The sequence below is a fragment of the Pinus tabuliformis genome, chromosome 4_1, assembly GCF_031772625.1.
Source record: "Pinus tabuliformis cultivar Carrire ecotype Pingquan chromosome 4_1, CPIR1, whole genome shotgun sequence".
NCBI lineage: Eukaryota > Viridiplantae > Streptophyta > Pinopsida > Pinales > Pinaceae > Pinus > Pinus tabuliformis.
Window position 1 is genome coordinate 621415407 of NC_142303.1, and position 27008 is coordinate 621442414.

The following is a 27008-nucleotide window of genomic DNA, read 5'->3' on the forward strand; positions in this document are numbered from 1 at the left end:
TAAGAATGATACTCCATCAATAGGATACCAACTCATGATCTCCCAACAATCCAAGGCATGGACACCTATGTAAGGAACAAATCTACTATGTTGATGTTGGTCCACGCTCAACTTATGTTGATTTTCTTAGCCAGTCAACAAGATCTCTCTAAGAAATCCTACGCCTCTCTCTATAATGGGCAAGTTGTGTTGCAAGCCCCATCTATGTACTCCTGGAGAGGGCTACTATATGAAAGTACTATATCTCTATTAGTTGTTCGTGCCTCTATTTTCTCCTCATTAATGGTTGATCCAAAAGATGGTTGCTCATCCTCCTCTATCATCGACTCAACATGCACCTCCAATTAGCTATCCACAAATGGTTCATCATGCATATTATGCATATCATCCTCCTCAACTGACTCATGCTGCTTTATGTGCTCTCCATGTTGAATCACCAATCCCTCATCTCGCTAGTATGCTCTTTGATCATCTCCCCCCATGGAAACAATTTGATGCTCATCATACTCTTCCATCTCACATAGATGCATACCAGCGTTGTAGTCAACAAATCCATATGATTGTTCATGCTCCTCAGAGGTATCCTCATAAAGAACCCACAGACTCAACTATAGAAGAAGAATCTCCATCCTGAAAGTCAGAATGAATCTCCTCCTAAAGTACCCATGTCATCTCCTTGGTGTCACCCAAACATGAGTGGTTAGGCCCCCAAGGATCCTTGTAGATGAAGAAAAGACCCTTTCTACTTAGCTCATTTTTGCTACATGATCCACCAACCTTGAGCAACTCCTCCCTGGTCATTTGCCTTCTGAATATCCCAATATTTTTCTCAACTGACCTTTCAGCTAGTTCATAATCAATAGGTGAGATCAATTATTCTCTCCTCCAAATGGCTAACAATATAGACTACAACTCCCTGCAAATGGCATCACGGTCTCCCATACATGAAGATAAAATGGATTGCATGTGTGTTTTGATCATGTCAAGATGATGTTTTCTAATGTTGAAGAAACATTAGAACATTTGGAGAATCAAGTGATCACACTCTAAGTCAAACATGATGTCATACGTTCTAACCATGACCATGACTTTTAGAATCTCAAGTTTCTTCCCAAAGGCGGGGCTCTCACTATTATCCAAGTTTTGAAAGGCTTCCACTATCAACTTGAAGATTCTCCTAATAATTTGATCATTGTAAGGGGGTATAGGTGTGGTTAACATCATGATGCTACTGAGGCAGGAGGCAACCAAAAGTTTGACCCCTTCAGAAGAGTGCTCCAAATACTTGTGTTGTACTAAGACATGGTTGGCTTTAGAGTCTGTTATCACTCTAAAATTTCCCTGGAGTTGTTATGAAAGAAATAATAGAGGTAACCACAAACCTACTTTTGAGATCATGATCTAGCCTTCCTAATGCTCAGATAGAGATCTCTCTTTATGATTTAACTTTGTTTAGTTAATTGATTTTAGGCTAGTTATTTAAACTTTGATTGGGTTTTGATTTTGATTTGGTGGTGGAATCCCTAACTTAGATGGATAGGGGGATGTCTTTTACCATTGGGCTATGGGGTCAAGTGTCAAGAAAACAAGACTGAATCAAGTTCTAAAGATAGTGTTTATAGGGCAAGGTAGCTGAGTAAATTCAGATCTTTTAGGTTGGATGGTGAAGTGGTTTTCAATCGGGGTCAAGGAGAAATTAAGGGTTCCTCAAACCGGATAATGAGGGAAATGGTAGGGGTCAATTGAAACTAGGGAGAAATGAAGGATTCCCTACTCTGGATATCAGAAGAAAACATTAAAATGATTAACTGTTCAAGACAAAGTGTACTTAAACAAATTTTGTAATAAATTTCCAGTTATTTCATTCAATTTAGATAACATGCAAGTTTGTTAAACACTTAAGAAAATAACAATTTGGCAAACAAAAAATACTTCACTAAAGTGGCCTAACACATGAATCCTGTAATGCAATGTATTTATTACTCAGTCCAGTCTGCTAACTTGAAAAAATGGTACAATGAACCCTTAGGTTTGAGATCAATACAAATATAGAAATGTCTAGAAATCCACACTCTATACTTTGAATTATGAAGTATTTATATAAAAACTTATTACAAAATATCCCAAACTGTCCTGGGAATTATTCTAGAAAAAGAAATATCTTCATGCAAGAAGATAGAGACAGATATGTAACTGTTGCAAGTTGTCCCTGTTTATTTGGCTCTGTTATCTTATGCTTTGACCTTTTGCTGTTTTTTCTCCTTTGTTGTTGGTCTTCCACGCTGATTGTTCCTTTTACTTTGCCCTTTAACTAATACTCTTTGAGTAGGCTAACCTATTGCTTTTCTTTCACTGTTTTGTATCCAATCTTACCTTGCCTTTTTACAGTAAGTCATTTAATTTTTCCCAAGTCTCTATGTCTGGTAATTTAATATTTATCATTCTTCTTTAGACTTCATCTACTTATGTGTATTTTTCAAAGGTGAGGCTTGTTCACAAAAAGATGTTTTACCTCATGCTGGAGGTAAAATAGGTTCTCAAAGGTTTGGTATAGAACCTTTCTTGTAGGCATCCCTTTCATAGAAGAATTATTGGCTTGATCTCTTGCCACTTCTATGATTTTCCTGTTATAGTCTTCATGTGGCATTAATCTGTCATTTATTACCAAGGGATTTGGCAGACCTTTCTGCCTCAAAGCATCAAATTTAACCATGAACTTGCCTATAGCCAGCTCCATGGTTTGGCATTTGTCCTCAAGCTACATCATTAAGTTCCTCTTGGTGAGCACTTTCTTCACCTCTAGTATAGTGCCAGTCCTGTCAGCTATGTCCAGCTCCTGCAATTCATATTTATTCTTAGAGTTAAGGAATTGGATTATTCTTGAGGCTTCTTCTGGCATGTCTCCAAGTTCAACCTTAACTCTTTGAATTGCTTCAATAGCCTCTTTGACTAAATCATTTTTTTCAAAGATGACTTGTATAGATGGCCAAATATCATTGACAAAGTCAATGATATTGGCCCATAGCTATTCTTTTTCTTGCGCAATTGGCTCCTTTAATGTCAATTCTTTTTATTCTCTCAATCAACCTATTTGACTTATGTACTTCATTTTTGTGCATAATCTGAGCCAATTTCTTCTCGTCCTCCAGACTTGTTATTTGTTCTTTGAGTTTATTTATTTCAGTGGTCTGAATGGACATGTCCTCCATGGCTTTGACCAGTTTACTGGCTTCATCACTTGGATGAGCTAGTGTTGTTGTTGAACCTATTGTTGATGTAGTTGTTGTTGCAGCTGGAAGGGTTGTAGCTAGTGGAGATGATGGGGCCAATGAAGCTGCCAAAGTTGATGGAACTTATGTGGTAACTGTAGGAATAGCAGTCGCAGTGGATGTCTCAAGACTAGCTTGTTTCAGTTGTATCAAACTGTCCAATTCATTCTCCATTTCTTTCCTTTGAGCATTTAGTTGTAGAATGAGATCCATCATCTCCTTCTGCTAGGTTTGGCTCTCTAGGACCTCCTTGGTCTATGGATGCTCTGAATGTGGTAGCTTCAATTGTTTCTTTAAAGCAGCAATATCCTCATTTTTCTTCTTTATCAATTTTTCTGCTGCCTTGATGTCACTTGGATTATATCCAATTTCAATTACTAAGTCTTCCAGCGACTTTATTCTATTATCCTTGGCCTATCAGGATGTCTTTTCTATCTTATATTATGCTGTGATGTTGTCCAGTGAGCTTTGAATTTTCCGCATAGTCATTGCTTTATTAGTCATTATGGAGTAAATCATCTCACCTACCTGCTTATCGAATTCGATTTGGTTAATAAGGTGAACATCCCTAGCCAAAAGTTCAAACTCTGTCTTCCTGTAGTCTGCTGATGATCTGGGCTACTGGACTGTAGGCTACGTATAGGTCATTTGCATCTTACCAGTCTTAATGTCAAAGGCTAACATTAATCTATTCTTATTTGCAAGTATTTGTTTGAAGCACTGGGCATAAGTTTCATCCTTCAATGCCTCATTCCTCAACTTGATTTCCTTGCACTTCTCTTTCATATATTTCTATTTATCCACTGGCTTGCTGGATGAAGAGACTTCAATGCTAAGCTGTTTTTCAACAAGTTGAGTGTTTGAGGTAGAAGGTTGATGAGTTTCTGCTGAAACTACTAGACCTTTACTCCTTCCAACCATTGTGTCAGTATTAGTGATTTCAACTGTCTCAATGGTGTCTTCTTGCTCAGTCACTGGATTAAGCTTGGGCCTCTTCCTGTAACTAATCTCAAACCTGTCATCTGTGGTGTCCATCCCATAGCTAGAATCTTCTTCCCTAGTTCTTTTTACATTTCTATCCTCGTTGGTTGGATTCTATAGAATGGGAGTAATACCCATCTGTTTCTATAGGGCTGGAACTTGCAGAAAGGAACTAGTGTCAATCTGCTTTTCCACACCTATTAAAGTATTCTCCAACCATTATGACTGGTTGGCATATCTTTCAATGTCTGGCCTAGGCTCATGTATGAAAGGACTCAATTTTAATTTGAGCCTTGGTTTGTTTATGACTCCATTAGGGTCATACTACCACATAAAACGACTTTTGAAGTTCATATGTTGTAAGATTTTGTCTGCTTCTTGTCCAGCTTCCCTATTATTACAAATAAAAGGGCCCAATTGGTTTTTGATCTTAAATTGAGTTTTCTTCCTAGCTGACAGAAAGTTAACCTCATCAGAGTTTATGATTTGCTTGAAATACTCTAATGAAAATATCCTCATGGGGAGGTATTTGGGCAACTTGTAGGGAGTGAGTTGGCATCCATATATCCTGATTTATGTGTGGTCCTGGTATAGATACCAGTCTCCCACTCTACTATTCTTAGCCAACTGTAAAACTCTCTTAATCTCATCATTGATCCTAGGTTGATAGCTATTGATTAGCATGTTTACAACTGGATGAACAAATGAATCAATGAACTCTTTATAGGTAGAAACAATGGAATATCTTTGGATCAATGGTGTCCAAAAGATGACAGATCTTGGATTGCCCTTGGTGTTTAACTTTTGGATGATGACTGGAAACTTTTCTGACTGAAAATACAGAAACATGTGAAACAAGATTGATGAATATTTGAAGATGCTCTCATTTGGTAATTTGATAGACTGTTCATGGATTCTGTCTGCCAAAAACTGATCAAAGTTGTAAACTATAGCTGGAGGTTTTCCTGGGCAAAAGATAAAAAGGAAAGCAAGAACAACCTCATCCACATGCTCATAAGTGGTGTATCTTAGAATGCAAGAGAGCATGGTTATAATTTGTTTGCCTCTCTCAGAGAAAATGGTGGCAGCATATGGAGGACTATCTGTAGGAGTATGAGACTCCTCTATGATGAAAGTCTGAAAGATCTGAGCTTTCTTGGGAAGGTCTAGCTTTGTGTAGAGTTCAAGTAAAGCTTCAATGGAAAGTGGGGTTTCATTTGGGCCTAGTTGGATCTGCAACATTTGATTTATTGACTCTGCAGTAATGGTGAATAAAACCTATTGGTCAAGGGTGACTATGGCTCTTTGACTTGGAACATAGCAAGCTTGGCAGAAGTGGATGATTTCTGGGAATAGGTGTACTTGTGGGAACAAGTACTTGGGAAAATTTGATTCCCATAGGTGAATGTCATCATTCTGGTTAAGGAATTTATCTTTACTCCAGCAGTGGAGTTTCAGTAGGTGGCTAGGGGAAGTAGTATCTTTAATTTGAAATTCTCTGTCAGCTAATGGGAGGTGGTCAATATCCAAGTGAGGGGTTTGTAGGGGTCTTACATCCAAAGAGCTTTGGGAAGCCATAATTTGGTTTATTCAACTAAATTACCTTTTCTTTGGCTTTTAGGAGTAAGGTTAGAAGGTCTGGAACAGTGGGGAGGGTAATTACAATGTGTAGAATAGGGTTTTTGGATGCACAGTAAGGCTTTCTTGAGTTTAACAAGGTTTTTTCAATTAATTTAATTAATTAACCTTTTAATATTTACTATGCATAGCTCAAATTTATAGGGTCGTTTTGGTTCTTTCAAGAATACTTGGAGAATGATGATTTGGTGTGCAAACAGAGTTCTGTGGTAGCAACAGAGGTTACTAAGGCTTCAATTATGTATTCGCTACTTCAATTTGGTGTCTACAGCATCTTCTAGTTGCAAAAGGTGGCTAAAACGGTTGCACAGAGGTTCAAAGTTTTGGAATTGGTTAATAGAGATTTGTAGCGAAAATGAGTGAAAAGTGAAAAATGGGGCTTTTTCATCCTTTTAACCAACAACGATTACAATTTGGCGCGAGAATTGGCAAATGAACAGTGGGTAATTTTTGTTTACGTGGGGAAGTGGTTGTTAGGCCATATCGCACCGCTTTTGGATGGAGGGTGGTATTTTTCGTGAGCACATGATATAACTTGGTGCCGCCACATAGCAAAATAGTGCTCAGCCAAAACCATGAACCTCGCACGCTTTTGGACCATTAACTGTCGGATTGTGAAACTGCGCGATATGGATATGTGTCGTTGGATCTGGGGGTGGGAGATCAGAGAGATATTGCGTGGTGAAGTTGCATGGAAGGATTTGGGACATGGTTGGCGGGGCCCAGGGTTTAATTATAATGAAATGTGATTAATTAAAAGGTAATCACAAGATTTTAAATATAAGCAAAGGGTTAATAAAGGCAGGGACCATGGGTTTATATAGTGAAGGCTTTTAACTATACGCCAAGGTTTGGTGAGTTAAAAAGGATGTCGGGATTATAATGTGGGGGACGTTAAATACATAAAGCGAGGGTATAGTTTAGGAAATGACTTAGGATAAAAAGGGATTTTGTGGGTTTTTTAAGGGGAAAAGGGGAAATTAATAAGGGGGGAATGTATTATTTTTTATGGGAATGTGTTTCACACTAGGGAAAGGGGTTTTGGGAAGGGGAAATGATTTGAAAGGTAATGTCTAGGGAAATGTGTGAAATAAAGGGATAAAAGGTCAAAATGAGGGGAAAGGGTTCTTAGAAGTAATGAAGGGATAATGGGTGGGATTAATAAAATAAGTATGTGGGGGTCTAGTGAAATGAGGGGAAATTAGTAAATAAGCTTTAGTGAATATCTTTTCTCTTTCACAATTCCTTTTACACATGAAACATAGGATTAAGCATAATGAATGTGTTTTTTGACTTAGCAACCTTGTGCACTTGCAAAAAAATTTCTACCTACCTTTGATTTAACCTAGCATTTTCTCTTCATTCATTGGGTGCATTTGAGCTTGTTAACCCTTTATTTCTTTTTCTTTTGATAAGAAAACTATCTAATTCTAACCTTATAACTTCCAATGGCTCAAATTAAACTGATGAGCTCATTATTATTCTCTACCTAGCTACTGATTTGCCAAGATTAAATAGTTTGGCTAGATTTTTATTCTCTATCTATCAATATGAAATTTAAAGCATGAATGAATCAAGATTAAACTATTTGACCATCATGAATTGTGGAATTTTTGACAAGTTGTACACAATCTTATTTTGCAAAGTAAAGTAAAAGGTCATGGCATTTGAATTTTCACACTTTCATGATCTATTATTATCTCTTTTTGTGGGGTTCATATTTTTTACTTTTTTGATCTTTTTCTTTCTTTTAGTCCTTTGATTGTTCTTTTAGGACATACCCTCTTTACATTTCTTAATTTTAATATGGGAAAACATTTTGCAGAAAGCAAAAGTATGTACAATATTACAAATCTAACCATAGCCAATTCAAAATTATAAATCCTATTATTATAGGACCCTAATAGTGGCTCCACATGGGGATGGCATTTCCTGGTGAAATGTAAAGAACTTTAATATTAGTAGCCTTTGAAAATTTGACTGTGGTTGCCTTGTAACTGCTCCTCTGTGATATTTTTTATTCATGTATATGATGGTACACCTTTCAAAGCTCAAGGCCTTCTCTTCAGTCTTCAACCTCAAAAGTTTATCATCCAATCCAATCTAAACTTTGCAATGTTATATACAATGAGAAAAGTAAACAAATGAACTAATGTTAATCTGTGGATAAGTAATGCTTCAACATTCTACCGTTGACTAGTCCTCTTAGTAGATTTGTTCCATCTAGTTGTCTCAAGAAATATGCATTGTTACCTCTGTAACCATAAATGATATAAGGGCATTGCCATATGAACTAAAATTTAGAATGCTTACCCTTTTCTTCTCTTCTGAAAACCCATTTGAGTACTTTATCTCCTATGTAAAAATCATCAGCGCTGGTTTTCTTGTCAAAAATATTTTTGATTTTTTCCTGGATCACTTGTGATTTGACATAGACTTCTTCTCTGGTTTGTTGCAAATGTATTGTCTGATTTATCCTCCTTTCGATATCATTTGGTTCCACTTGCAACTCTTGAATCATTTTCATCACTGGTACTCCTAAAGAGGATGGAAAAACAACATCCATTCCATATACTAGTTGATAAGGAGATTTACCAATGGATTTTTTGGTAGTTAGTCTGTCTGCCCATAAAGCATTAACCAAATTTTTGTTCCAGGTCTTCTTGTTGTCTTCTAACAATTTCTTGATAATATTAACAAGGCTTTTGTTTGAGGATTCTGCAAGTCCATTACCTTGAGGGTAATAGGAAGTGGAATGGCCAAGGGTAATGTGATATCTATTACAAAATTCTACCATTTTCTTGGATTTGAAAGCAACTGCATTATCAGTAATGATCTTTTGGGGGCATCCAAATCTAGAAAGGATGTTTTTCTCAAGGAATGAAATGATGACAAAGTATATGGCTTGTCTAAAAGGGATGGCTTCTATCCATTTAGTAAAATAGTCAGTGGTTGTCAAAATCAATTTATGCTGGGTTGAGGAGGATGGGTGAATATCTCCAATGAAGTCCAAACCCCATTGTGGAAAAAGCATTTCTATGGAGACGGGTTTGAGAGGTAATGGTAAGAGTTTCTTTTTGCCTTCAAATATTTGGCACTTGTGACAGGAGGTCACATATTTATTGACATCTGCAAAAAGGGTAGGCCAATAAAAACCTACCATTAAAATCTTATCAACAATTTTTTTCCAGTATAGGTGTCCTCCACAATCTCTTGCATGAAATTCTTACACAACTTTGTCAGTGTCATATTTTGATAAACAATTCAATAAAATGCCACCATTATCTTTCCAAAATAAAGCATTGTTTATGATACAATATTTAATTGATTTCATTCTCAAAAGTCTACTTTTAGTTCTAGATAAACCAAGAGGAGCTTGTAGGTTTAGTAAAACAAATATGATATTCGCATACCATGGTGAATCTATGAAAGTTTCACTGATCTGTGGAGTCGCCATCTCTTCCTGATCATCTAGGTTAGCAATGAAATTTATATCTAAGTCCTGACAGTTCGATTCAGCCATGAGTTTAGCTAAACCTTTGCCTTTAATAAGTTTTGTAGGCTTTATTTCTATGTCATACTCCAAAATGGTGGCAATACATTTGCCTCTGTTTCCTTCAGGCCCATTTTGTGTTAAGATATCCTTTACTACTGAATTTGGAACATATGCAATGATGTGTGAGTATAAGGCATACACTCTGAAATCTTTAATAGATTTCACTAAAGCAAGTGTTTGTTTTTCCATTATGTTGTATTTTAGTGTAGCATCTCTCAAATATTTTCTAAAAAATGCAATAGGTTGCTCATAGCCTTGATCATTCTTTTGCAATAAGATTGTTGCAATAATATGTTCTGAAGCAAAAGAAAAAATTATAGAATCTTTTTTGAAATCGGGACTTATGAGGATTGGTGTTTTAGTAAGGGCTTCTTTAATTGCTTCAAAACATTGTTTAGCCTCTACTGTCCACTTAAGTGCTGAATTTTTCTTTAACATGTTATTTAATTCTCTAATTAATTCTACTAAGTTAGAAATGAATCTCCTAAGGAAATTCATTTTGCCTAAAAATGATTGTAATTCTTTGATGTTTCTAGGATGAGTGATATTTATGGTTGCCTCTATTCTAGTTGGATCTATTCTAATTCCATCTTTTGATATTATGTGTCCCAAGATTTTACTTTCTTTCAGACCAAAGAGTGTTTTTTTTGGAATTCAAGGCAATGCCAAATTTTCTACATTTAATAAAAACTCTTATTAGGTGATCTAGATGTTCATTATTTGATTTGGAAAACATTGTGATGTCATCTTGGTAAAAAACTAGAAAATCATGGATTTATTTTGCAAAAGCTATGTCCATTGCTCTTTGGAATGTTGCTCCAGCATTCACCAATCCAAAATGCATCTTCAAATACATGAAAGTACCCCAGGGAGTGGTAAATGCAATCTTTTCTTGATCCTCTGGTTGAACTAAGATTTGGTTGTATCCAGAGAATCCATCAAGCAATGAAATTCTGGATGAGCCTACTACCCTCTAGAGAATGTGGTCCATTTTAGGGAGAGGGTAGTTATCTTTTAATGACACTTTATTCAAGTTTCTGAAATCAACACAGAGTCTGATTTCTCATGTTTTCTTTCTAGTAGTGACTAAATTAGAGACCCAATCTGAATATCTAACTGGTGTTATGATTTATGCATCATACATCCTTTTTACTTATTTTTCAATTAATGGCATAAGAACTGAATTAATTCTCCTAAGCTTTTGTTTAAATGGTTTATGATCCTCTTTGATGGGTATCTTTTGTTGAATAATGCTGGTATAATAAGACTTAAGGTCTTCATAAATCCAACAAATACATCTTGAAACTCTTTGAATAGACTTATGTATTTCAGCTTTTCATCTGGAGGTAATGCTTTGGATATTTTGATAAGCTTGGGTTTTTCCTCTATTTCTATGTTACATTCTTCTATGTCTAATCTTAAAGGCTCCATTTTTGGTTTTCTAGCTACATCATTTGAATCAAACAAATCTTCTAATGGGACTAATCTCTTAGGCAAAAAGTTATTTTTAAGGTTTAAAATCTCAGAATCATCATTGATCATTTCTTCTATTTCTACTTTTTCTAAGTTATCTATTTCTAGTTTAGTGAATTTAGTGGGTCTATCTAAATCTAAAGCATTTATATTTATCTCACTATTAATGATGTTATCTACTGTACAATCAGTATCTATGTTACAGTTTTGAAACTCTCCTTCAGCATTCATGAAATCATAGATTTGAGAATCTTCTGAAAAAATCTGTCAATATTTCAGATTATTAGGTATAATAGGTCTATGTCTTACTTCTATAGTGTACTAGTGGTTGTGCTGAAAAGGTAATCTGCAAGTGCTAGCAAAAGTAGCCAAACTGCGAGTTTTCATGTTCTGTTTCCTAGGAATAGCAACAAACTCAGTTTCAAGAAGTTCCTAAATTAGATATAGAACAGTTTCTATGTATTGGCTAAGTCTAGGATTATTCACAGAATATTCTCCTTTTGTTTTATGATCAATTTCGAGTCTCCCATGATAGAAACTCTCTTGGCTCCAAGTTTTTTTTACAATTTGTAGTCCCAAGATTAAAGCTTCATATTTTTCCATGTTGTTTGTGCATTTAAAATTTAATCTAAAGGCATGACCTTCAGAATGATTATTTTCCATGTTATGAATCCAAACTCCTGCACCTGCTCCTAATCTATTCACAGAGCCATCAAAATCTAAATGCCATAGAGACTCATGAAATATGTTTTCACTATCAAGTGCTTTGTATTTTTCTTCTATAGCTGTGATCTCATTTTTGTCATTGTCTGAATTATACAAGATAAATGAGTCCATATTAGAATGCATGGAGTATATGGGGTAATTCTGTGGTTTTTCTGAACTACTTACCATGTATTTCATCAATGTTTCTCTGTAAAGCTTTCTTTGCTAACCAAATACAAAGATGGTAGCATATGACATGTCTAACTGTAGAGATCCCTGCAATTTTTCTCCCCATGAGCGAGATAATAGCATTCCATACTTGGGTGGGATATCAACAACTACTATGTCCATAACAATACTCTTTGTTGGGCACTGGACTAGAGTCACACACAAATCTTTAATCAGGCCAAGGCATTTGACTTGGCTAGAATCAAAGGAAAAGAGGTCCTTGTAGGGTTTGGTGATATCTAAGTTTAATCTCTCCATGATTGCTTTAGGCATTAGGTTATGGGATGCCCCTGAATCTAGCATAGCATTATGTAAGATTTTATCATGAACATTTAAGCTAATGTAGAATGGAGGGATACCCCCTTGTTGATGTTTTCCATTTACTTCTAGTCCAAATAATAACTCAGGTTGATCATCATTAAGGTTTAAAACATTTTCGCCTTCACCTATGTTTAGTGTTTCAGTGATTTGTGCTTTGTATGATTCATTTTTCACTAGCTCTGTCAAAGGAACTGATATTTTCAACTTGATTATCTCAGTCTTTAATGTTGAATGACAATTGAGTTTTGCCTGATTGTATGAGATCTTCCTTAGTAGTTATGGTCTGTGTACTTTTATCTTCTTTATTAGCACTTGGTAACTCAGTTTATGTACCAGCAATTTTGTTTTGAATTTTCTTATTTGGAATAGTTTGAGTAACAGTTGAAGTTTGAGTTTCAGCTAAAGTTATATCTACAATTTTTGGTGTGGAAGTCTCCTAAGTTCCTCTAGGGAAAATTTGTAGAACTTTGGTCACAAGAGCTTCTGCTATTTTTTTAGTTTGGGTTTGCATTGATTTCTTAGTGGGAATTTCAGTATTCTTTTTGCTTCTAAAGCTATACTGTTTGTGAACTTCATATATAGCAGATTCATAACCTTGTTTGTAGTCAAAGGACTCCCCAGATTCTAATTGCAATTGTTGTAACATGTACAATTCCTATTCTTCCCGAGTAAGAAAAACATCATCTTCATTTTTAATCCCTAATAGGTTTATCTGGGTGTCCTCCTCTTCTACATGGTTTTGTGAACCTTCAGCATAATTTTCCTGGAAAGGTGGTCTAACTTATTGATAAAGTATAACATCTCTTGTTTTTCCAGTATTAGGATTTTTAATGAAGTTGGGGTTTCTAATTGGGGGTGCTTGTTGATTCCCACTGATATTTCCTTTCCATATTTTCTAATCTATCCATTATCCTTTCTACACTTTTAGCTAAACTATCTATTTTACCATCTGAAGTGGATGGCTCTTCTTTAATGGTAACTCTTTTCTCATTTCTCATCCTAGCTTTCTTAGCTAATAAATTGGCTTCTACACTAACATCATTACTTTGCATCTGTTCCAATGTTTTAGGGTTTCTTTCTCTCAATTGGTAAGACATATCAGTGTCAAAACCATCAGGAAATTTGATTAGTGCTAAGTCTGGTGGAGGTTTAATATTTGCAGGGATTGCATTATAGATATTGTTGAACCTAGTACAATAGTCCTGAACAGATTCATTAGGAGCTCTTCTAATGTTTTCATATTCAGACAATATTTGTAAAGGGTTTTTCTTTCTTTCCCATCTATCAATAAACAATCTATGGAAAGCAACTAAATCAGCAATATGATTAGCAGGTAAAACTTTAAATCATTTTTTTACATCCCCTGTCAGTGTTCGGGAAAATAACCTCATTTGCACATCAGACCCATCAATCTCATGTAACTCAAAGTAATCAATGATTTTATTCACATGTTGTTGGGCAGTAAACTGACAAGTAGCATCAAATAGAAATATTTTACTTTGGTAATCTTGGGGCATGGCATGCAGTTGAGCTGGTAAGACTAAAGGTGCATATCTGTCTACAATGGCTAAAACTTTTGTTTGACTGGGGGGTAAAGTAGTGGTGCTTGGAGAAGAACTTGAAATGGTTGTAGATAAACTAGATGAACTTGAGATGTTTGGATGGAGAGGAAGCTTAGGTATGAATGGTTTATGGGAATGAATTGTGGTGGATATTATAGGTGAGGTGGTAGTAAATGAAGCTGTATTTACAGTTTTTGAAGACTTTGTAGAAATTTTAGGGGTAGCAGCAGTTAGGGTAGCTAATTCAACTGATTGTTGAAGATAGGCTTCGTCTATATGCCTTATCAAAGTTGAGATTAAAGCTTCTAGTTTACCAAAAGTATCCAAAACATGTTGATCTCAATCTGGATGTATAGGAACCTTTTTTGATTCAATAAATTGAATAAAATTGGGGTCTATTACAGTATCATGAATTGAATTTTCAGATTTGGTTCTAAACAAAGAAAGCTCAAATGATAAATCAAACTGAATATCCTCTAAACTTGATAATTCTTTGGGGAGTGAATTTTCTTTAATTAACTGACTACTACTTCCTTGAGTTTCTACCTTTTTTTGGTTTTCTTAAAATTCTGTTAGAATCATCAACTATTGAAGCAGGGTTTGGATCTGGATTTTCCCTGGTATAGTGTGTTCTTTTGGGAGCCAAAATTTTAATTTTTCAATTGTTTTATGAAACTTTTTAACAACTCTAAAATAACCTTAAGGTGCAAAAGATGAGATTTAAAATTTCCTTAAAGTTTTATTAAACTGAGGACTATCCCCAGTATGGTCGCCACTATGTTATCACTGTAAAAGTTTCCTAGAGTTGTTATGAAAGAAATAATAGAAGTAATCACAAACCTACTTTTGAGATCAGGATCTAGCCTTCCTAATGCTCAGAGAGGGCTCTCTCTTTATTATTTAACTTTGTTTAGTAAATTGATTTTAGGCTAGTTATTTAAGCTTTGATTGGTTTTTGATTTTGATTTGGTGGTGGAATCACTGACTTAGATGGATAGAGGGATGTCTTTTACCATTGGGCTATGGGGTCAAGTGTCAAGAAAACATGACTGAATCAAGTTCTAAACATAGTGTTTACAGGGAAAGGTAGCTGAGTAAATTTAGATCTTTTAGGCTGGATGGTGAAGTGGTTTTCAATCAGGGCCAAGGAGCAAGTAAGAGTTCCTCAAACTGGATAATGAGGAAAATGGTAGGGGTCAATCGAAACTATGGAGAAATGAAGGATTCCCTACTCTAGATATCAGAAGAAAACATTATAATGATTAACTGTTCAAGATAGAGTGTACTTAAACAAATTTTGTAATAAATTTCCAGTTATTTCATTCAATTTAGATACTTAAACAAATTCTGTAATAAATTTCCAGTTATTTCATTCAATTTAGATAACATGCAAGTTTGTGAAACACTTAAGAAAATAACAATTTGACAAACAGAAAATACTTCACTGAAGTGGCCCAACACATGAATCCTGTAATGCAATGTCTTTATTACTCAATCTAGTCTGCTGACTTGAAAAAATGGTACAATGAACCCTTAGGTTTCAGATCAATACAAATATAGAAATGTCTAGCAATCCACACTCTATACTTCAAATTATGAAGTATTTATACAAAAACTTATTACAAAATATCCCAAACTATCTTGGGAATTATTCTAGGAAAAAGAAATATCTTCATGCAAGAATGTAGAGACAAATATGTAACCACTGCAAGTTGTCCTTGTTTATTTGGCTCTGTTGTCTTATGCTTTGATCTTTTGCTTTTTTTTCTCCTTTGTTGTTGGTCTACCGCACTAACTGTTCTTTTTACTTTGCCCTTTAACTGATACTCTTTCATTTGATACTCTTTGACTAGGCTGACCTGTTGCTTTTCTTTCATTGTTCTGTATCCACTTTTACCTTGCCTTTTTACGGTAAGTCATTTAATTTTTCCCAAGTCTCTGTGTCTGGTAATTTAATATTTACCATTCTTTTGTTGACTTCATATGCTTCTGTGTATTTTGCAAAGGTGGGCTTGTTCACGAAAATATGTTTTACCTCATGCTGGAGGTAAAATAGGTTCTCAAAGGTTTGGTACAGAACCTTTCCTGTAGGCATCCCTTTCATAGAAAAATTATTGGCTTGATCTCTTGCCACTTCTCTGATTTTCCTGTTATAGTCTTCATGTGGCATTAATCTGTCATTTATTACCAAGGGATTTGGTAGACCTTTCTGCCTCAAAGCATCAAATTTAACCATGAACCTGCCTATAGCTAGCTCCATGGTTTGGCATTTGTCCTCAAGCTGCATCATTAAGTTCCTCTTGGTGAGAACTTTCTTCACCTCTAGTATAGTGCCAGTCCTATGAACTATGTCCAGCGCCTGCAATTCATATTTATTCTTAGAGTTAAGGAATTGGATTATTCTTAAGGCTTCTTCTGGCATGTCTCCAAGTTCACCCTTAACTCTTTGACTTGCTTTAGTAGCCTCTTTGACTAAATCATTTTGTTCAAAGATGACTTGTATAGATGGTCAAATATCATTGACAAAGTCAATGATATTAGCCCATAGCTGTTCTTTTGCTTGGGCAAGTGGCTCCTTTAATGTCAATTCCTTTTATTCTCTCAGTCAACCTATTTGACTTCTGTACTTCATTTTTGTGCATAATCTGGGCCAATTTCTTCTCACCCTCCAGACTTGTTATTTGTTCTTTGAGTTTATTTATTTCAATGGTTTGAATGGACATGTCCTCCATGGCTTTGACCAGTTTACCGACTTCATCACTTGGATGAGTTGGTGTTGTTGTTGAACTTGTTGTTGATGTAGCTTCTGTTGCAGCTGGAAGGGTTGTAGCTAGTGGAGTTGGTGGGGCCAATGAAGTTGCCAAAGTTGATGGAACTTATGTTGTAACTGTAGGAATAGCAGTGGTAGTGGTTGTCTCAAGGCTGGCTTGTTTTAGCTGTATCAAACTGTCCAATTCATTCTCCATTTCTTTAATTTAATTGGATAATGAGATCCATCATCTCCTCCTGCTGGGTTTGGCTCTCTAGGACCTCCTTGGTCTGTGGATGCTCTAAATGAGGCAACTTCAATTATTTCTTTAAAGCAGCAATATCCTCATTTTTCTTCTTTATCAGTTTTTCTGTTGCCTTGATGTCACTTGGATTATATCCAATTTCAATTACTAAGTCTTCTAGTGACTTGATTCTGTTATCCTTGGCCTATGAGGATGTCTTTTCTAGCTTATACTGTGTTGTTATGTTGTCTAGTGAGCTTTGAAGTTTCAGCATCTTCATTGCTTTGTTAGTCATTGTGGAGTAAATCATCTCACCTACCTGCTTATGGAATTCGATTTGGTCAATAGGGTGAACATCCCTGGACAAAACTTCAAACTTTTTCTTCCTGTAGTCTGCTGATGATCTGGGCTGCTGGACTGTAGGCTGCATATAGGTCATTTGCATCTTACCAGTCTTAATTTCAAAGGCTGACATTAATCTATTCTGATTTGCAGGTGTTTGTTTGAAGTACTAGGCATAAGTTTCAGCGTTCAATGCCTCATTCCTCAACTTGATTTCCTTGTACTTCTCTTTTATTTCTTTCTCTTTATCCATTGGCTTGCTGGATGAAGAGACTTCAATGTTAAGCTGTTTTTCAATAAGTTGAGTGTTCGAGGTAGAAGGCTGATGAGTTTCCGCTGAAACTGTTGAACCTTTACTCCTTCCAACCATTGTGTTAGTATCAATGATTTCAACTATCTCAATGTCTTTTTGCTTAGTCACAAGATTAAACTTGGTCCTCTTCCTGTAACTGATCTCAAACATTTCATCTATCGTGTTCATCCTAGAGCTAGAACCTTCTTCCCTGGTTCTTTTTACATTTCTGTCCTCATTGGCTGGAGTCTGTAGAATGGGAGTAATACCCATATGTTCCTATAGGGATGGAACCTACATAAAGGAACTAGTGTCATTATGCTTTTCCACACCTATTAAAGTATTCTCCAACCATTCTGACTGGTTGGCATATCTTTCAATGTCTGGCCTTGGCTCATGTATGAAAGGACTCAATTTGAATTTGAGCCTTAGTTTGTTTATGACTCCATTAGGGTCATACTACCACATAAAACTACTTTTGAAATTCATATGCTGTAAGATTTTTTCAGCTTCTTGTCCAGCTTCCCTATTATTACAAATAAAAGGGCCCAATTGGTTTTTGATCTTAAACTGAGTTTTCTTCCTAGCTGATAGAAAGTTAACCTCATCAGAGTTTATGATTTTCCTGAAATACTCTAATGCAAATATCCTCATGGGGAGGTATTTGGGCAGCTTGTAGGGAGTGAGTTGGCATCCATATATCCTGATTTATGTGTGGTCCTGGTATAGATACCAGTCTCCCACTCTACTATTCTTAGCCAACTATAAAACTCTCTTAATCTCATCATTGATCCTAGGTTGATAGTTACTGGTTAGCATGTTTACAACTAGATGAACAAATGAATCAATGAACTCTTTATAAGTAAAAACAATGGAATATCTTTGGATCAATGGCATCCAAAAGATGACGAATCTTGGATTTCCCTTGGTGTCTAACTTTTGCATGCTGATTGAAACTTGTCTGACTAAAAATACAGGAACATGTGAAACAAGACTGATGAATATCTGAAGACTCTCTCATTTGGAAATCTGATAAATTGTTCATGGATTTTGTTTGCCAAGAACTGAGAAAAGTTGTAAACTATAGCTGGAGGTTTGCTTGGGCAAAAGATAGAAAGGAAACCAAGAACAACCTCATCCACATGCTCATAAGTGGTGTATCTTATAATGCAAGAAAGCATGGTTATAATTTGTCTGCCTCTCTCAGAGAAAATGGTGGTAGCAAATTGAGGACTATTTGTAGGAGTATGAGACTCCTCTATGATGAAAGTCTGAAAGATCTGAGCTTTCTTGGGAAGGTCTAGATTTGTGTAGAGTTCAAGTAAAGCTTCAAAGGAAAGTGAGGTTTCATTTGGGCTTGACTGGATCTGCAGCATTTGATTTATTGACTCTACAGTAATGGTGAATAAAACTTGTTGGTTAGGGGTGACTATGGCTCTTTGACTTGGAACATAACAAGCTTGGCAGAAGTGGATGATTTTTGGGAATAGGTGTACCTGTGGGAACAAGTACTTGGGAAAATTTGATTCCCATAGGTGAATGTCATCATTCTGGTTAAGGAATTTATCTTTACTCCAGTAGTGGAGTTTCAGTAGGTGGCTAGGGGAAGCAATATCTTTAATTTTAAATTCTTTGTCGGCTAATGCGAGGTGGTCAATATTCAGGTTAGGGGTTTGCAAGGGTCTTACATTCAAAGAGCTTTGGGAAGCCGTAATTTGGTTTATTCAGCTAATTTACCTTTTCTTTGGCTTTTAGGAGTAAGGTTAGAAGGTTTGGAACAGTGGGGAGGGTAATTACAGTGTGTAGAACAGGGTTTTTGGATGCGCAGTAAGGCTTTCTTCAGTTTAACAAGGTTTTTTCAATTAATTTAATTAATTAACCTTTTAATATTTACTATGCATAGCTCAAATTTACAGGGCCGTTCTTGTTCTTTCAAGAATACTTGGAGAATGACGATTTGGTGTGCAAGCAAGGTTCTGTGGTAGCAACGGAGGTTACTGAGGCTTCAATTATGTATTCGTTGCTTCAATTTGGTGTCTGTAGCGTCTTCTGGTTACAAAACGTGGCTAAAAAGGTTGCACAAAGGTTCAAATTTTCAAAATTTGTTAACAGAGGTTTAAAATGAAAATGAGTGAAAAGAGCAAAATGAGGTTTTTTCGGCCTTTTAACCAACAACGATTACAATTTGGCACGAGAATTGGCAAATGAACAGTGGGTTGTTTTCGTTTATGTGGGGAGGCGGTTTTAGGCCATATTGCATCGCTTTTGAATGGAGGGCGGTATTTTTCGTGAGCATGCGATATAACCTGGTGCCAGCACGTAGTAAAATAGTGCTCAGCCAAAACCACGAATGTCACGTGCTTTTGGACCGTTAAGTGTTAGATTCTGAAACTGCGCGATATGGATATGCGCCGTTGGATCTAGGGGTGGGAGATCAGAGGGATATCGCACAGTGAAATTGCATGAAAGGAGTTGGGACGTGGTTGGCGGGGCCGGGGTTTAATTATAATGAAATGTGATTAATTAAAAGGTAATCACGAGATTTTAAATATAAGCAATGGGTTAATAAAGGCGGGGACCATGGGTTTATATGACAGAGGGTTTTAACTATACACCAAGGTTTGGTGAGTTAAAAAGGGTGTCAGGGAATTATAATGTGGGGGATGTTAAATATATAAAGTAGGGGTATAGTTTAGAAAATGACTTAGGATAAAAATGGGTTTTGTGGGTTTTTTAAGGGGAAAACGGGAAATTAATAAGGGGGGAATGTATTATTTGTGATGGGAATGTGTTTCACAGTAGGGAAAGGGGTTTTGGGAAGGGAGAATGATTTTTGAAGGGTAATGTCCAGGGAAATGTGTGAAACAAGGGAATAAAAGGTCAAAATGAGGGGAAACGATTCTTAGAAGTAATGAAGGGATAATGAGGGGGAATTAATTAAGTAAGTATGTGCGGATCTAGTGAAATGAAGGGAAATTAGTAAATAAGCTTTAGTGAATATCCTTTCTCTTTCACAATTCCTCCTGCACATGAAACATAGGATTAAACATAATGAATGTGCTTTTTGACTTATCAACCTTGTGCATTTCCAAAAATTCTTCTACCTACCCTTGATTTACCCTAGCATTTTCTCTTCATTCATTGGGTGCATTTGAGCTTGCTAACCCTTTATTTCTTTTTTCTTTTGATAAGAAAACTATCTAATTCTAACCTTATAACTTCCAATGGCTCAGATTAAACTGATGAGCTCATTATTATTCTTTACTTAACTAGTGAGCTGCCAAGATTAAACAGTTTGGCTAGATTTTTATTCTCTATCTATCAACATGAAATTTAAAGCATGAATGAATCAAGATTAAACTATTTCACCATCATGGATTGTGGCATTTTTGACAAGCTGCACACAATATTATTTTGAAAAGTAAAATAAAAGGTAGTGGCATTTGAGTTTGTACACTTTCATTATCTATTATTATCTCTTTTTGTGCGGTTCATATTCTTAACTTTTTTTATCTTTTTCTTTCTTTTAGTCCTTTGAATATTCTTCTAGGACATGCCCTCTTTAAAGTTTTTTAATTTTAATATGGGAAAACATTTTGCAGAAAGTAAAAGTATGTACAATATTATAAGACTAACCATAGCCAGTTCAAAATTATGAATCCTATTATTATAGGAAACTAACATAGTCCAAATCAAACTCTTCCCATCTCACAGATCCACCTTGGAGAGGAGTAAAACAAGTTATTCCAACTTGAGAAGGGCTTTTACTGTAACCCCGATGAAATTTAAATTTGTCCAATGCGCATAAATTTTGGGTCCCATGTCATGTTCTTTCTGTGGTTACTCTTACTATAGCATAGAACATATCCTCTCGGAAAATGATCTATTAATTGTTGCTTCTATTAAGGGAGTTTATGAAGGTTTCATCCATGTTTTAGTCCAATGGTTCAATTACATCAAGCTAGCAACTGGCTAAGATTGATAACTCCTCATGACTATGACAAATATGTGCTCAACCATGACCCCTAGCCTCACAAATTTACAAGGATTCATATGTGATACAACGAAATAAATTTATCACAAACACGTCACTCTCACTAACCCAACAAATACTAAAAAAATTCTTTGAGAACTTTTAATAAATACTTAGCAAGTAGCATTTTTGTCAAACACTTTGCAGATAAAGTGGAAACACTTGTAACATAAATAAGTATGAGAGGCAAATGTTTGAGAAAATTATAATGCTCAAATGAGTTTGCTACCACACTGCATGCATGCAAAACCCAGGTGAAATAAAGTAGACCCAAGAGCTGCAAATGACACAAACAAGTGGCATGAACTGCCTAGAAAGTATTTTTGTTGATGTTGAAGAAACACTAGAGTTTCTGCCCTCAATACTGCTTAGAAAATTTTAAAAATTTATCCTAGAGCTCCTCACACCAAACCCATAAAAACTCAGAAATGGTTTGGCTTAACTCCAAGCCAAGATCAAGCCCACCAAGTAGTGTAAATTACCCAGATTACTAATAAAATGCATTGTTGAAATAATGTTGATTTACATCCCAAATACTGCTGGGAAAATTATGAAATTTTAACCACGAAATCCTTTCACAAAACCCATAAAAACATAAAAAAATCTTGGGCAATTCCAGCTGAACCGAAAAGCTCCAATTAGTGCGAATTATCTAGAAAATAGAAAAATCCGACCTACCAAAATAATTTGTTCCCATCAATATCAATAATTTCAGCTCTGTAACCAATATTGCTCCATCCAATATGTTCTCTTCGACACTTTGAGAAACCACTTGCAACAATTATTCTCTGGCAATCAAGAAATATCACCCACGAACTTGATTCATTTATTCTTTAGGAACAATACAACTTTGATATTAACCCACAATTGGCCAAAATCATGCTCTAAATACCATTGTAATGTTCCAATATAAATTTAGCAGGAAATTTCTTCAGAAAATTTAGTCGTCAACTCCATAAACAATATACACAAATTAAACCACAAAGTTAAGGACAAAACTGGAAATATAATCTGCAACTAAAAAATAAATATGATAAACATGTAGAGAATCTCAACTTTATTTTATTAATATAAGTATGTTGATACAAGAAATTGGAAATGGTTGAGGTGATGGCCTCAAAAGGATCTAAAATAGTGTTGTAGCTAGCCTCCAAATACACTGATATGATGATTGCACCTGTCAATTCTAAGTGAATTCACCAAGGGGAGAGATGGGTTATCACCCACTCTCATTGAATCTATTGAAAGGTGTAGCTAGGTTCAGTTTTCATAATGACATGTAATTGTGATTTTATGTAAAGAGATGTAAATAAGAAAAATGAAATTATTATATTGACTTGCTTCATGGGTTTCATGAGCAAGGATTTTGTTTTTGAGTCAAGACTCCCATTGAGAGTCTAGGGTCTATTCATCTAGAAATAAAGGAGTCATTGTCATGTAAATGAAGTCATGTTACACTCTATAATAGGTCAATATTGTTTATGTGTTATAGTGTTTCCTCCTCGAATATGTACGAAAAGGAAAAACTTAAGACTATGGATGAAAATCAGTCTCAACAATATAAATGGTTGTTAAACATTGTAGATCTGCAACAAATGATAGAAACAAAACTTGTCAAAGTCCTGATCTATGCCACAATCATAGTTAAACAACAAAATGAAACAGTAATAACTCCAGTAACCCAATGGAAACCAAATATACAAAGAATATAATTTATTATAACACCTGTAAAGGGAACAAATAAATGCTACAAGTCCCCCTCTATGGGATGGGTTCTTGGTTATCCTCAATTGTTTTCAACTTCTGTAGAGTCTCTCTCCTCTATAATGTGTAAACCCAACAAACAAAATGTTTGAGCTCAATGGAACTCAAATGGAAGAAAAATAGTGTGCAACAGTGATAATAATCAGAGTTACAACAATGAAAATAATCAAAAGTGAATAATGAATATAAAACCCTTCTATTTATAACAAAATATTGAGTTATTCTCGAATAATGAGCAATAATAAAATATTATTAACCCCATTCTTGGAATAACCACTTGGAATATTCTATTATATTTGGTTAGGAGGGAAAAAATATTTAAACTTTAATTTAGAAATAATAAACAAATAAATGATTTATTTATCATCTCAAGAAATATGGTTAAGGAATAAAAAAAAAATAATGATTTATTTAATTATTCCTAAGGGATTTAGTCAAACTTGAGAAGGAATAATAATTAATTAGTGATTAATTAATTATTCCTAGAGAAAAACAAGATAATTAATGATTTGTATGTGTTTATTTTTCATAACTGGATCAAATATGACAAAAAATATTAACTAAACAATGGTTTAATTAATTATTCCTAGAAGATAATTAAATAAATAGTGATTTATTTAATTATTCTTCATGGTTTTAATTATAAATTACATAACAAATGTGGTTTATTAAGTAATTTCTCACAGTGAAAGAAATTTTACTATGGTAAAATTGGCCTTACATGGTGCACTTCGATCCATCTAGTAAATTGGGCTAGATAATCAATTTTTTTGTGATAACAGATTGGCCCCCAACGTACGAGTGTTAGGAGAAAAACATATGACCGAAGTACATTGTAAAGACACAATCACTAGACAACAAAGTGGAGTCAGAGAGAGAGAGACCAATAGAGTTGAAGCGAAAGAGGATAGGGACAGAGGGGGCGAGACCAATGCAAGTCTCATTTTATGTTGTGGTACCGGATCTCAGGGAGGCGGGGGAGGCATACCTATACCCATCAAGATAACTTAGTACAAAACTATGATGTGCTCAGAAACATAAAACTGAGCAATGAAGTACATGTTAAATGGTACATGACACACTAACATAAATGAGCCAGAAAATAATACAATGTGTCCCATATACATAATGCACCTGGAAAAATATGAGCAGCACTGAATACAATATCATCTGAGTACATGATATATAATGGCCCTTCCCTCAAAAAATGGGTGGGAGGGAGGGTAGAACAACTGAAGAAGCCCTGCTGAACAAGGAAGAGCTCTGCAAAACTAAATGGATCATATGAAGGAGACGTGCATGCTATGAACATTGCAATCAGTAGGAACCGAACCCATCAAATCTACGGAACTACATCTGAGGTTGTAGCATAATATGAAGAAATCCAAGCATGTAGGGGGATACCTAAAGGGCCACCCCCTCATGAGGGTTGAAACATCTCACACACACCCGAAAATTGCTGGTACAACCTACTGCATCATTGGACCATCAAGTGTACGAATCAAGAGCATGAAACGACCAAGTCAAAGGGAAATAATGAGTCCCGTTGCTTGATCTGAGGCACCGAACAAGAATGGAAGCTAGAACCAAGATACACTGCCCTCTAGGCCATTCTTCTAGAACAAATGAGTTGATGTTGACAAAATAGGGCCCGTGATAGGTGAGGAAATGAGGATCATTAACTAAGGCACAAGGGAAAATACTAATGTCACTGATGGACTGACACCATGGACAATGGAGAAAATGATGGAACTGAGGGACAAACAGATGGCTTCCCTTTTCAGAGCATAAAGTGCATGGTTAACCTGGCAACGACTGACTCAACTCCAGAGGGGATGGGGGACAATATGAATAGAGGCCAAAATGGGCAACATGGGATGAATGGTATGCAAAGATGGATGGAATACTGTGACATGATATAATGGGATGCAAAACGGACTCCATGGATGCAAGGGTGACTCATCGTGGATGCTCTGAACAAGGGTGACTCGATGACGCGCTACACAGAATAGGCCCGGTGGGGACCATGAAAGCATGAGTAAATGATGGTTACTCATGACGAAAATCGACACAGGAGATGACAAGCACCAAGGGAAGGTGGTCCCCAAAATACAAGTGTCGTATATGAAGAAATTTGATTTTGAGAGGCAGCGAAGTGACCCTTCTTCGAAACGTGGCTTCTGGGTGAAGTGTCAAATCATCAAAAACTGAGAAAGACCCATTATAGTACTCAATGGGAGCTTTCCAACAGTGCTAACAGTTCATCAAACTGATCTACGGTTTGGTCACAATGGGCAACAAAAAAAATATGGATTTTTTTATGAAAGGACATTTTCCCCCCAATTTGAATTCATTTGCTAAGTGTGTTGTGGTGAATTTGGAGAAGAGGAAAAGGCCCCAAATTTTGTGGAGATCGTAGCGGACAAACTGACCATTAGAATCCAGATCTATGACTTTCAGGAAAGTTGCCTTACATGTCTAAAGATGGCCTTAATGCTTCTTGGAACGATGGTTCCTGGTGAAGAATTATGGGAGGAGGAAAATGAGAATGAACTACTAGAGGAGGTTTAGAATCATCCTCACCCACTAAGTCAAACATGGGGACTAGGTGGTAAAGTTGGTATGACATAGAGTAGAATATATGAAGATATGATATTAAACGTCTACGATATATGATGTGAATATGGCTCGCCGAAGAGGCTGGTAGGACAAACTATCCGAGGAATAGGAGGATAATCGACCATACCTAGATTTGGTGGGATCTAAGCTGAGACTTAATCAATTGAGAAGATGGCCAGGGGAAAACCATCATGCCCCCAAGCATGGGATACTATTCGTAAACATATGTGATGGAGGGGACTGATCTGGTATCCAAAGGTGGGAATGATGCCCCCTAGCAGGAGGATTTTGTGGAGCGTCATTGTGTTCTGAATGCTCGAAAAAGGGATTCAAGCATCTCGGCCCAACTTGGCACGAGATCCTCCAATGGATAATAAGGAGATGTAGGGGCCTATGTGCCCCCCTAGTATGTTATGGGCATACTAGATGTATTTAGAGTGGTGGACTCCAAATATGGAAGGAAGTATGCATGATGGTGCATATGGTCCCAAGGATACTCATGGGTAGTCATGACTTCCATGATGTCCTCATCGAAATGGAAAATGGGGGGACAGGAGGAAGATTGACTACATGATACGACGACGGTACCTGGTGAATCATCCTAAGAAAGAAGGTTCACCTGCACATCATATGGAATGGTAGACGACGAGCTGGTAGATGGAGGATCTGCGGATGTTGAGACCTAGGATTTTTTCGAAAGAGGTTCGACCGAAGCGCGTGCAGAAACCTCAGAAAGGTTCTCCTACGAGGAACTCAAGGATGACAACAGGTAAAGGATATGGTCCGTGGAGTCCATCATCTCGACATCGGGGGGAGGGATCACGATGGTGGGACCAGAGTCCCCCTGTTCTGGTTTACTAGTGGTACCAGAATCCATGGGTAGAGGAGTAGGTGATCCACTACGAGTGGTCTCGTATTCACAAAGCGCCTCAAGGCAATCATGAAATTCATCGAGATGAGGGAAACAATGGGAATAGTGACCATGATGATGTCACAAGGCATAAGGGTGATTTGTGTGTATCGTTTTGAGTTTCTTTCTTGGACTCGGTAAGGTAACTTGAACCTCAAGGATATTTGACTTAGGAATGTTTCATGAACCAAAGGTTTGAGATGAGGGAGTTTTGGACAATTATTGGTGGCATTCCCAACAAGTTTACACAAAGTAAACAGAGGTGACCGCTTTGGGGCTTTAGGGCTTTGGGGACTTTGGGAGCTTAGGGAGCCTTGTCCTT